This window comes from Seriola lalandi, unplaced genomic scaffold (assembly GCF_002814215.2).
Source record: "Seriola lalandi dorsalis isolate HSWRI2012SDOR001 ecotype SW California unplaced genomic scaffold, Sedor1 jcf7180002054898, whole genome shotgun sequence".
NCBI lineage: Eukaryota > Metazoa > Chordata > Actinopteri > Carangiformes > Carangidae > Seriola > Seriola lalandi.
In genome coordinates, this window is record NW_019525450.1 from 561,773 (window position 1) to 575,531 (window position 13,759).

At 41.5% G+C, this 13,759-nt stretch overlaps 1 protein-coding gene across 3 annotated transcripts in view; it reads left to right on the forward strand.

Annotated features, from left to right (window-relative positions):
- znf536 (zinc finger protein 536) overlaps window positions 1–13,759 on the forward strand; it is a 241,165-nt gene that overhangs the window by 17,253 nt on the left and 210,153 nt on the right. For all 3 annotated transcript variants that reach the window (XM_087180210.1, XM_087180209.1, XM_023429722.2), the window contains exon 2: window positions 9,621–9,704. The gene's annotated coding sequence lies outside the window, so the exon portion shown is untranslated. The remainder of the gene's footprint in view (window positions 1–9,620; window positions 9,705–13,759) is intronic.

The following is a 13,759-nucleotide window of genomic DNA, read 5'->3' on the forward strand; positions in this document are numbered from 1 at the left end:
GGAGGGTGTGTGTGTGTGTGTATGGGGGGGGGGTGTTGTATATAGAAAGAGAGAGAGAGAAAGAGGGGGGAATTGCCTGAAAATCCTATGTTCCTGGCTTTCTCACGCACTTGATTGTGTCCCTTCGCTGCCTCTCATAACAGGAGAACAAAGCCTGTTTGTTGTGGGTGGAATGCCTAAAATGCTTCCTACTGTTACAATTATGAAGAATTTGATTGAATGTGTATTGTTTCAAGGGTTTGGTGATTTTGATCTTTTTTTTTCTTTTTTTTTTTTTTTTATAAGTGCCTTAGATTGATATTCTGCTTCCCCACTAGCAATAATAACCAGCCACTTAATCAAATTCCATTTGATATAAACATTTCACTTATTATAACTTAGTTATAAAGGGCAGGTAGATGTTGTCAATGCAGTGTGTGGGGAAAAAAAAAAAAAAGAAGTGTGTGTTTTGATTATACATTATTCATTACCAACGCTTAAAGATGGATTGTGAATGGCTCTTTGTCAGTGGCTAGATGGAAAATCTAATGAAGTTTTGCTGCAGTTCTTGGTGTTAAAATCGTCTTTAATTGGTGAGCGCTTTGTTGTGTGTCGCTTTAAAGCTGCACTGAGGCGACCAGAGAAACTTCTGATAACTGTCTGAAAAATAACAACAGCAGCAGTTGCAAATTATGGCTCTGAAACATATTTCATTTACATACACCACAGGCCCCTTTTAAGGCGTCTACCTTTTAATTCCTCTTCATATTTAACACTCAATACAAAACAATAAAAGCCTCAGATCTCTGTGTCTGTATCCTCGTTTACATCGAAAAATCCCTCTAGCCCTCCACGCCTCAGCCCCCCCCCCCCATCTGAAAGCATCCTCACTGGGAAGAAGATGAAAAGATTGTTTTGAAAAACTCAAAAGGAAATTTGACATTCTTTGGTTGCTTCTGAAACTTCCAATATTCTGCCGTAATTGCTTCATACACGTTATATATCTTCATTTGGGGGAATGGTGGAGATGAAGAACATGTCGGCTTCTTTCTTCCTGAATAAAAGGCAGCAGAACCCATCTGGTTGGGTGATCCACGGCTGGCCCTCTCGCGCTCATCGCTGAAATAATACTCCCTCTAATGACTCCCACATATTCTGAAATCTCCCTTTTGAAATTGGTCTTGGCAGATTATTTGCAGGTACTTGAGTTGCATCTGTTTGCAATTTTGCAAATGTGGAAGACTTTAACGCTGGGCAGGGGCGGGTAGCAGGGAAGAGGCTATTTTAATCCCTGGGATAACACCGGCTGTCAGTGTGAACCGGCCCGGGCAGCGGCCTGCACCTTAGCCCAAATTTGGATTTGTCTTTACCCCGGTGACAACACGTTCGTCTATAATGGTGCAAAATGTGTCCTTAAACATAATTCGTAGCTGTTTATATTTGAGAGCAGGACTAGTTTTATTCTGAGCCTGTTTGGTGGCTGCAGTTGGAGACATGAAGAAAACAAAATGATCAGAATAGACGTGTAAATGCTTTGAATCATGGCACAACATATATATATATAAGTATGTAAGTAGTTTAGAAGTAATAGTAGGAAAAACTTAAAGAACCTAAATACAGTTTTAAATTATTTTTATGTCATGGCACTTTATACTTCTAATAATATGTATGTCCCATAAAATCCTTAAAGACAATGCATCTGCAACTTTGGTGATACTGAATTTTTCAGACAAATTAAAGGACTGAGTGTTTGTTCCTTCATGGGTTGGGAAATTCCTCGTCCTTTCTAAGTAGAATAATTCAGCTGCAAACAGGCCTGTGTCTCATGGCTCATTGTGGAAATGTATGATTTTGCAGGTTGGCAACAAAATCAGGGTTTTTGCAATAAATAATATGATCATTTTATGCAATAGATGACAGTGCTGCAGATTAACCTACACAACAGTGTATGAAGTATTTTGTTTCTCCTTGATCAACCACAACAATAAAATGCTACTTAAACATTAATGCATAAGCAATAATAATGTAGTAATATGATATGGTAGTGTAACATTTGCAAGGATGATTTTTGCTACTTTAAAAAGACCCTTCATCATTGTATTTCTATTTAAGACAAAAAAAAAAAAAAACTTCAACTACCTGGTTAACTTTTTTAAAGTGACCCCCCCTCCCTCACTGAAAAATCCAGACTGTTGAACATGCTAATATTTGATCTCCTACATCACTCAAAGGCCGTTGTATCAGTGTTTGTGCAACGCAGGCTTCTGCATCACACTTGTGGAAGTTGCCTGTTGGACCTGGACTGGCTTCCAAACCAGTTGTGATGTCACAAATCATGATTGCGTGATTTTAGGAGAGCACAGAGGAACTTTCCACTCTCAGTAGATGGACTGCACTGAACGGAGAAGGTCACACTTCTAAGAGAAGTAACACTGACCCACATGTTTATGAGTGGAGGGAAACTTTTAAGTACATTTTGTACATATTTTAAGTACATATTTTTTATTTAAGTTACGCTTTAAATGCGAGACTTTTACTTGTAATGGATTATTTCTATAGGGTGGTATTAGATGACAGATACTTCCTTCCATTGTATTGAGTAATTTAATATGTGCATCACAGGGAACATGTGTCAGAAAGCCCTGGATGCCCAGGAGTTTGTCAGGTGTTTGTATTGTCCAGTATAAAGTGCAGTGATCAGCAAAGCTAAACTAAAGCTGAAATGATTGTGACTTTAGTCCTTATTATTTCTACCATGTGGTGAGCAGCTGACCAGCTTAAGCCTCCCCCCCTCTGTTCACCCCCCTCTCCCTCCCTCCCCCTTTTAAAACTGTAATAAGGTGCCCTATTGTCCTATGGCAGGGTGTACTGGGGCCACAGCCGAGCCCACCCGGCTGACTGTAATTGCATAGGTGGTTACAATTACATTAATTACATATTTCATCAACAATGTTTATCCAGCCACACAGTAAATGAAGAAGCCAAACTTTTAACTCTGTCTTTTGTTTTTGCATTTCTTTTCCCCCCTTTCCCACCCCTAACCCTTCTTTCTCTTCCCTGCTTTTTTTCTTCTTCTTCTTCTTCTTCTTTTTTTTTTTTTTTTTTTTTTTTTTTTTTTTTTTTGTGGTTGTTTTAATAGGAGCGAGGGGAGGGGAGGTGCCAGAGGAGGAATTATGCTGAAAGTGTATGCCTTGCAACTTTTCCCCTCCCTGTTGGAAATGTTTATTTGAACAGTAAGCTCATGATTTGAATATTTGTAATCCATGCTTAAATTTACAGGCCAGATGAACTTTTTGGCACAGAATGGCAACCATAAGTAGGATTTTGAGAAAAGCTTTACAAAATTTTAAGCCATGTGCAAGGCTTATATAATTTAGAAGGGGGGAAATATGCACAAATAAAACAGGCTCTGTCTTATTTACTTTACATGGGCAGAAAAACTGCATCATATGGCGTCTGATGTATATATGCGTTGGGTATGTCTTCCTGTCCTTTTAGAAAACAGAATCTAAAGCTAACAATCAGAGTTGTCTATAAATACTTGAAGGAATAAAATAGCCCCAGAGGCACCGGCACTTGAGTGGTCCTCCTATGTTGGATGTAAATTAGTTGTACTCCATATTGACTTGTACTGGTGGGAATGCCACCCATCTTGTAGGCTGGGGAGGTGGGTGGGTTGCCCCCGGTGAGTGGCAGAGAGTGATAGAGGGAGAGGTCACCGAGGCTGGCAGAAGACGAAAAGGAAGGCTTTCTTAAATGATGCTAATCAGTCCGGAGGGGCCTGGCCCTCTCTCCCTCATCAGCCTGCTGTAATTCAGATGTGCTGAGAACCTGGAATTAAATGTGTCACTGTGAGGGGTGTGTGTGCGTGTGTGTGCGCGCTTATGTGTTTGTTTGCCTTGCATCCACTTCTGTGTGTGTGCGTGCGTGTGTGTGTGTGTGTGTATGTGTGTGTGTGCACGGGGTGTTTAGGGGTTAAGTAGAACCAAATTAGTCGATGGGAGAACTAACATCAGCAGTAGCTTTCTGTATGGCTACTTCTTGGTGAATGTCAAGATGATTTAGCTGCTCTTCTGCTCGCCGTCTGTCTCTGAGCACTGGCCCTCCAATCACTGCTGTGGGCTGTCTGTTCTGTGGCCTTCCGTGCAACAAATGAATATTAAATCTGCACTGGGCAACTTCACACACTAGCAAGAGGTTACAGTCCCGGAATAATTAAAGCCCAGAAATCCTGCAAGGTAACATCAGTGAACTGTCTTCTTCGGTGGTGTCTGCAGATGGTTGAGGAGCTTATATGGAGAGCGGCTTCCTCTGCATTTGTATTCTGGATTTCATCAGTTGGATCTGAAATATTGAGTTGAGGGACTGTTGACTTTTGCAGCCACCGTTATTCAGGTGTTTTATATAGTGTCCATATGTAATTAAAATCATGGAGCTTTAACTCATACAGGCAACCCTAGATCATTGCTGAAATCTTTTTGATACTAGTATGAATAATATGAGTTTACATACCAAAAAAAAAATTTTTTTGATAACTTACACTGAGGAACAGAACATTTTACAATTTTTACAAAAGCATTTCTTCATTTTTTCATTTCTTTTTTTTTCTAAGAAGCTAAATAGATTTTTTTTTTTCAAATACAGGCATCTCTACAAGAACTTTGCCTATTAAACTACAGTCTAAAATGATGATTTAATTCAGGAACTCCCTGATAAAGTAGTAAAGAAGAGTAGGAATGTGAGAGAAAACATTCAATGTTAGTTTTTGATACTTTTTTTTTTTTTACCAAAAAAATGATTGAGGTCTAAGCTGTAGTGCTGTTCAGTGTGTCCCTGTGTGTGAGCTGACAAAGGTGTCTGTGTTGTCTTTCTTGCCAGCGACGGGTGCATGTGTGTAGTCTTGCTAACATATTGTGTGTGAGTGTGTGTGTGTATGCGTGTGTGCGTGTTGCGACGGGTGTGGGAGTGGTGAGGGGGTGCTAGTGTGTGTGTGTGTGAGTGCGGGGACGCCAGTTGGGCTAACAGCTGAATCATGGCTCAGCCGCTGCCCCTCGTAGTCCTTGGCAGTTAGCGGTGTGAAAAAGCCTTCTCTTTGAGGGCATTATATAGATTAATGTGCTGTGCCTCGGGCAGAGACACACACACACCTCGCCAGGGAGGGATCTGACCGTGTGTGTGTGTGTGTGTGTGTGTGTGTGTGTAGAGAGAGAGAGAGAAGAGAATCAGAGGACCATAGCAGCGTAGGATTGTTGAGGTTTAAGTGTGGGTACATGTGAACATGTGTGTGCGTGTTTGGGATTGTGTGCATATGTGTGTGTGTGGATGTGAGAAGGGACAGTTTGGGGGGGGGGTGTTAACAAGGGACTAGGAGAAGGTGCTGTGAGTGAGCTGTGTGTGTGTGTGTGAGAGAGAGAGAGAGAGAGAGAAATTGGTTGCATTCAAATATATTCTCTGTGAATTTTTGAATGATTGCTAAATTAACAGAAATTAAAGTGCGTCCTTCTTTTATGAGCTTCATGAGTCTTCCATACACTGGTAAACTTAAAAAAAAAACCAGGAAGTCACTTTTCTCATACTTTAAGTATTCATATGAGGCCGTCCTCTCCTATAAAATGACACATTACAAGCCATAGTTAGGTTTTATTGTTAACTGACTGTAAGCGACCATGCTAACTTTGACGTGCATGAAACAGGAAGTCAGGTGACATTGTATCCGGAGTGTAAGTGGATGGTCCGGTTACCAAAACACATGATTTTGATGCAGGATTTGTGGGTTTGTTTTTTTTTTCCCGTTTGAAACCAATCGTCATCCTTTTTTTTTTTTTAACCATGACCATAATTGAATTTATTATTGTAACCATGACGATGAACGTTCTCTAACCTTAACGATGTAATCGATGTAACCCAGACCATAACCTTTGCCTAAACCTAACCAGGTTGTTTTCGTGCCTCAACCGAACCGTGTGTTTATTATTGTAACTGAAGTCCGCTACGCTTGCTGGCCCTACTTCTGGAGATACTCCTATAAGCCCCTCCCCTCGCCCCTCCCTTTCCAAGCGTGTAGGAGAACCTATGGTGGCCTTCAATCCGAAAGGAGCTCTCAAGAGCCAGTGTTTGGTTTGTTCGTTCTGGGCTGTTTCTGTAAAACATGGCATGTTCCGTGGAAGACGACCTGCTCCCTACGCAGAGGTGATGGACTCATTTGAAGCTAACGAAAACACAAGGACTCTTAGTGTCACGTGATCACACACTACTGAAAACACAATTATGAACATTATTTTTTTTCTGCCAATAGATCCTGCTAAAAACCCAGACACTGGTCCTTTAGAATCCAGAATCTAAATCTGCTCAGTCCAGTAGTCTGAACTCTGGGGTGTGCAGGGGCGTCTGGGGAGTCGACAGCTTTCTATCAGGGTATTTTTATGTGAATCAGAGGGGTGTTTATGAGGCCCGGCTGACCTGAGAGGGGCGTCTCACCGCCCAGAGACCCTGTCTCTCTTCCCCTCATCTTTCTGTCTATCCTTCACTGAATCAGCTCTTAGGTTAGCTGTTAAGATCGGGGCGTAGCCGAGCCGATGTTCAGTATCACAACAAATACTCACCGATGCCACAGCTGCTGGAAGCAAATGAAAATGGAAAAGTACATCACTGCTCCAGCTGAAGTTAAAGCAAAAGCCTTGTAGGGGTAAACAGGATACTTAAAACTTTTAAGGCCTCTCTCCTTCTCTCTCTTTCTCTCTCTCTTTCTCTCCTGGGCTGCATGATTGCTCATATTTTGTGAGTTTTCCTTTTTCTCATTTTCCTCACTTTAGCCCCTTATCAGGATTTTAGCACATTCCATTCAAGATTAGGCACATCTGTTGTTTTGTGTATGTGTTGGGTGCATGTGACCGTAAGTTCTGCTGTGATTTTTTTCCCGCCTCTCTGACATATACTGTAACTGCTTACTGTGTATATACATGCACATGAATGTACACATATATATGTCCTTATATGTCTGAGCATGTGCATGTGTGTCGGCTCACACACCGTTCTCTCTAACCAGTGGTCTAAATAACCTACTTTTGTCTGACAACGGCATCAAGTCGTGGAGGTGCACATATGCAGAAAGCTATTTGGAAAGGCCTCCTCGTAGCTGTCAGCTTTTATTATGCGCTGAGGTGTCATGTTTGTTAGGAAGCTGAGTGCAGATGGCAGAGTGGAAGAAATGGATCACTAATTTTAACAATGATTAATGAACAGAGATGGAAAATGAATTACATTGGACTATTGGAGGCAAGGAATATTTTCTCTGAAAATGTTAACTTCGGCTGCCAGGCAGCCGGCCGTGTTGTGGGAGTATATTGAGGAGGGGGGGTCTGGGGGAAGGGAATGTGTATGTGTGTAAATGTGCATATATGTGTGTTTGCTTGTATTGTGTGTGTGTGTGTGTGTGTGTGTGCACCAGGGTGCAATTTTTACCCAGCATTTTATGTAGAATCAACACTTCACTGCTCTTGCCTATTACTTTACTGTTCGCCTGCTTAAACACTGCCGGCTTTATACACATTGCCCCCCCCCTCCCACCCCCACCCCTTTGTGTATTGCACTACCAGTTAAGGTACACACTCTTTAATAAGGTAAACACAGGAAAGGTTAGACTGTCTTAAAATGTTAGCTACTTTCATTACTCTGCAGTGTGCTTTGATATCAAATCATAGATTTGATCAAGCGTCAGGAGCTTTGTTGCTGTGGTAGAACAATAACCTACAGTATCTATCTATATATACACTTTTCAAGCTATTTTCATGACTCCATATTTAGTTTTCGTCATCTGTAATTTAGAAAATATTTTTCAAATATTTCAGTATCCAAAAAAAATCAGTTACCTTTAATAAATATGTTCATGTACGTTAAATTTGAGGAGTAAATAAGTGTGTTTACCTTGCGTACATCAGCAAAACAATATCACACAATAATATGTAAAACAGACATGACATTCCTCTGAGAGGAGTTCTCTCTCTTCCCACCGCCTCTCTCCTTATAAATGAAAACCTGCGCCCCTTGCCTGTGTCTCTGTCTGTCTCTGTGTCTCTGTCGAGGTTTTGTCTGGCGGGCGGCCGGCTGGTGCAACATGGTTTGATAGGTAGATGTGAACTATTTTGAATTTAATTAAGGGCCTGATGAGAAAAACGTAATGGGAGAAAACGCAGCAAGTTCCAGCAACATTGTGTGTGAGTGTGTGTGTTTGCGAACAGGAGAGAGAGAGAGGGAGAGAGACAGAGAGAGATCTCAGGTTACAGCAGCATATGCTAAGCACTCAAAAACATACACAATGCCTTTGGTGAACAAGGTAGTTGGTATGCCCTTGGGAGCCAATTTAGATTGTGACTTAAGGCAACGTCGTGGCTTTCTTTGTGTTCGAGTGTGTGTGTTCCCTGCATGTGTGTGTGAGTCTTACTCTTGACGCTCCATTAAAACAGTAGTGGTGGGTAGATCTGGGTGGCCCTCCTGCAGACCCTCCACATCTGTGCCCCACCCCCCCTCTCTGCCCCCCTGCTGCAGGACTGAGCCAGCTTCTCCATGCGTGGCTGCATCTGCACGCCCAGGATAGCCAGGAGAGTTTGTTGCATCCACACTTCAAAATTTTAAGCAATGATATTAAGAGAGCGCCACCTACAGAAACCCAAGAAAAAAACCAAAAAGGTGACAGTGTTGCTCACACTGTGACTGATCTTCAGCATTGAGCTTTTAGCGCATAAGATTGAAGGTAAACACACAAACGCGGGTAATCTAGCAGATTACCATATAAGCAAAGTTCAACAGATTTAAGCAAACATTTAAAATGTCATAAAAAGATGAAGCAGTTTTGTCAGCAGCATCGAAAGAGATAAATTAGCTCCTTCAACAGAGAACAAAGCCCTACAACTTTCTTAGATTCCCCACCTCCTCTGAGCATAGAAACTTTTTTTTTTTGCAGCAGGGTTTAGGAAATGTATTTATTCTCTATAATTTCATAAGTGACGGCTCAAAAAAGTCAAAGCCAGTCGCTGTCAGTTCCTCTCCGTCTCTCTGTGAGGCCTCGGCTTGGATGCCACTCACAGCTACATACTACTTTAAAGGGGAGTGGCAGTCTTTCACTTCACATACTTTCTGTCGGCTTGATTATTTTTCTGGTGTTAAGCGGCGGGGCTTCACGACTGGATCAGATAACAACCCCTCTGCTGTGCTGCACTCACCCAAGTTTTCTGCTTACAAGAACAAAGCTGGCTGTTTTTTTTACATATTTTAACTCCCAGATGATAAAACCCCCTCTGCATCTTAGCGCGATTCCCTCGTCTTCGACTGGTATTACAATGTCAAATTAAAAAGCAATAATAAGAAAATGAAAAAAATAACGTATAAAGATTGATGTGCACAAGCAATTACAGTTCATATATTTGTTAGATTACTCGTGGATGTGTAAATGACATCACGTCCTCGCAGGAAGTCCTGAGGAAAAATAAACCTGTGGGGTGTGGTGGGGTGGTGGTGGTGGGGCAACGATGAGCACACAACAATTTTAATGGGTATTTCTCTCCTGTTGCCAGTGTTGCAAACTTGTCAAGCTTCAAATGCGAGTGACTTGTGAATTTCCTGGTGTGTGTGTGCTTTGTTTACAGGCTCTGGTTGTCCCACCTTCTGCGGAGCTGTCGGCGCTCTTCCTTGACATCCGGCGTTCGTTGGAGAAAGCGGCAGTCACGCAGGTACGATCACACCGATTGATCATGGGGGAAAGGGGAGGATATTAAAGGTGTCTGTCACACACACACACACACACACACACACACACACACACACACACATACACATATGTTTTTTTGTTTTCATTTGAATCTTTGTTTATGCAGTGAGAATCTGCACTCGTTTAGGCAGCTCTGTGCTTCTCAGTCACACTGCCGAGGTGCTTGTTCTTTGGGAGCATCTGTTGGTGGGTCAGTGACTCGCTCTGGAGCACATCAAAGTTATAGACGAGAATCAGTTATTCACAATCATCACTTCCATTTCTCCACCCAGACACTTATTTTGAAGGGACAACCTACCGGCCACAAACTCTTCAGGCTTCCACCACACACTAATCTCACAAGCATGCACACGTTATGAAAATATGACACATTGGTTGCGTGTTGGGGTGAAATGAATGAACTGAACTTGGGCATGAACTACTAGCATTGCCGTAACCTTCTTTATAGTGTGTTAAAGATCCCATTAAGACTGTATATGTTTGCACCTCTGGCAGCAAAGACCTGCAGAATATGTTGGTGATGGTGCAAACTGACACCCAATGAAACACCTTGTTACTGCTACTGCTACTACCTCATTAGAGCTACTTTGGTTTGGGGTTCGAAAATACTTTATAGGATCTGAGCCCATTGTTTTTAACATAACAGTTTTGAAACTCATTGGGTTTGGCTTTCGATATCTTGTAGCGATCACATTTATAAAAATCAAAACTCAAAAATAAAGCTCTATCCTCTGATCACCATTCATCAGCTGAAAAGGAAACATACCTGTAACTACAACCCGAAAATGAAATAAGCAGAATTTTGATTGAATGTATCTGAAATAACAGCTGTGGCTTACTTATTACTTATTTGTAACCTTATTTTCATGAGCTACTTGCATCAAACACAGGAATTCCAGTCCACATGCAGAACAACTGAGATTAAAATATTAAAAAGGGACCTGTCAGCACTGGCTCTGCAAGTGTGTATAGTTTCCCAATGGAAAATCCAAAGGATGGGGCGTTTATACTCGCTCCAGAGCACCTTGCCTCAATGACTCTCTTTGGCTCCCCAACAGCGGCAATAGTGTGCAACACTAGCTAACATTACTTTACAGCGGGCACAACAGACTCCAACACAATCTCCACATAAAGCACATAAAAGAAAATTAAAAAAAAGTTTTATCTAGTGATGCACGTCTGGTTATACAGACTAGATGGGGGTAAAACTAAATGATATTATGCTTTATAAATTCTATTTAAAAAAAAAACTAAATATTAGTCAAATTATAGTCTCACATAACCAGACCTATCTTTATTTTTATTTCAGTGCTAGAGAGTCAAATATAGTCTAAAATATATTTTATAGTCAAACTGTAATAAATTTTACCTGATCTGTCAACATGATGCTGGTCAATCACATTCAGTCACATGTAGTCAGACTAGCCACTGGGACGAATGGGACAATTCAGTGGGCCAGTGGTCTGTCAAAAATCCACGTGTTTACCGTCCCAGTCAGTCTCTTAACCGTCCCTCTATGTGTGCCTGTCATTCAGGGTGTGCACCGTCAGTAAATGTTCCTTCTATGTTCTCACTGTTACATCTCCGCCGGCCTCTCATCTGCAATCCCAGTTAATCCCATTCAAAACTCCACATGGTCTGGTGGTGACAGAAGGGTAGACCGCTCCTTCTTCTTCTGGTAATCCTTAAATTGGCACAATCCAAGTGCCAGACAGGGCTGAATTTCTCTCCCAGTTTCATCACTGGTTTCTCCGATGCCCTGGATGCTGCTCACCGACCACCGGCCACCAGTGTCATTAAAAACAAGGGTTTTAACACTTATAACATCATAAAGCTTATGTTGCTCCTAATGGCACTAGTCGTTATTTTTCAGTAAATAATGCGTTTGAGCTATGCATAAATTACAAAGTCTTGTTTTCCGTTTCTACAACTCTAATATACAGAAGATACAGTGTGTTAATATGTCAGCTTTGGGCTGTTTTCCCATTGGACCAGTCAATAAGGACTGAGTAAAATCAGTCCTATCATCTCAACTTCAGCAGATAATTAAAAAAAAAGTATTAAGTTAAGAATAATTAAAATACTTTCCTGTTATATCAATCAATAAATAAACATAAATGCATTAACTTCAAGTGACCTTTAAATTCCCATTATTATAAAGATATATTGACATCTAGTCCTCAGTACAAATCAACAGCATGAAAAATAAATACTCTTTCCCTCTACTTTAAATTTTGGTGGGACCTAACCATCAGAGACAGAGATATTGTTTCCCTGAAGGTTCCTTGTCTGTGGAGAACTGTTGTGTCTATTTTCGGTTCAGATATGTCATCACTCAGCATCAGAGCTGCTCCAAGTTCTTGTTTTCTCACTTTTTGTGATGATGCTAATCACCTGAATATTATCATGCACACTGGACAGTAACATAGTAACCCCCACCCACCTCCGTAACACCCAGACTCCCACCCACACACACACACACACACACACACACACACACACACAAACACTGCCTGTCAAAAAGCCACAATGCCGTCAATTCCTCTCTATGTAGCTCAAGGAGACGATTAGCAAACAGAAGTGACACGGTAAACAGGTGCTAGCCATTATTCCTGGAGCTGGAGGAGCGTGGCCACCCCATCTCTCAAAGTGATGGGCTGTTAAAGTGTGTGTACTATATGTGTGTCTATGTGTGTGTCAGTGAGTGATGCGGGGATCACGTGACAAAGCTCAAGTGAGGGATATGTCTGCTTCGGGGGGTTAGGATGCTTCATCCCACTAATCAGCATGTTATGATCATCATCATCATTGTTGTCGTCATTGTTGTTGTTTCTACTCATACAAGAGGAATCAGACTCCTGTTCTCAGGAATGTCACATTCATCTTTGCTCGCCTTTAAATCCATACACGTCTCTCCAGCATCCCCCCTCTTCCTTTCTTCCTCTCTCCAATAATTACTCATATGCTCTCACTTCCCTGTATTCTTTTAATTTGTAATAGACCATCGTCCTGAGAGTTGGCTTCCTGAGAAACGCAGAAAGAGACGAGGGGGGTCAGGCCGGTTTGTAAAAATTGATTGCTGGTAAAGTGCTAATCAATTGAAACCTTTTCTCTTGAAGCTGGAAAAAAATCATGTTATAACATTTATTATAAGATTCAGAGCAGCAGGGATTAAACATATATACCAGCTGTCCTCCACAGGACGAGCCGAGACAGCCGGCCTGTCTGAGTTATCACCCTGCAATAAGGTGAAAAATGGAAACATATTTAACTGCAAATGTTACATTCAGATTAAATTACATATACGATTTCATGCTCTGCACACGCATTTTGTCCAATTACCTTCATGATAATAATAATAATAATAATAATGATACGATGATGATGATGCTACATTTCTCTAGTCAAACCCTGCCTTGGAGCTGGTCTGCTGGTGTTGGAACACGTTTTGCAGGCTGTAGATTTATTAATCAGATATAGCGCGGGTGAGTCATGTGGCTTTGGCTTGTGTCATATAGGCGGTATGTGCCACAGATTTCCCTCATATTGGAAGCAGAGCAAACACATGCTCCCTTTGACGTATTCTCACACCATTCCTCGCACAACTTACACACAAACCTGCAGACGTGCACACACATACAGATGGCTCAGCTACATAGAAAGAGATTCATAAACAGACCTGCACACACACACACACACACACACACCCAGGAGTATTCTTATATTGTGCTATCACTACTTTTCCTTCGAAGTAAAAGATCTGAATATTTCCTTTATGTCCTCAAAAAGAAGTGCATTAAGTTTTGTATTATTATTATTTGTATTATTACTATTTGGACACTATTGACACTATTTTACTGCCAGACACCATCAAACTGTGACATTCCAGGAACGATTATGTGTAATATATTTTCCTTCTGCGTTCCCAGAAGGCCTCAGTCTGGCTTCGAATTCTTGCTAGTGATTTCCTACATTTCCCAGAATGCATTTTAATACCCCCCCCCCCCCCCCCCCCCC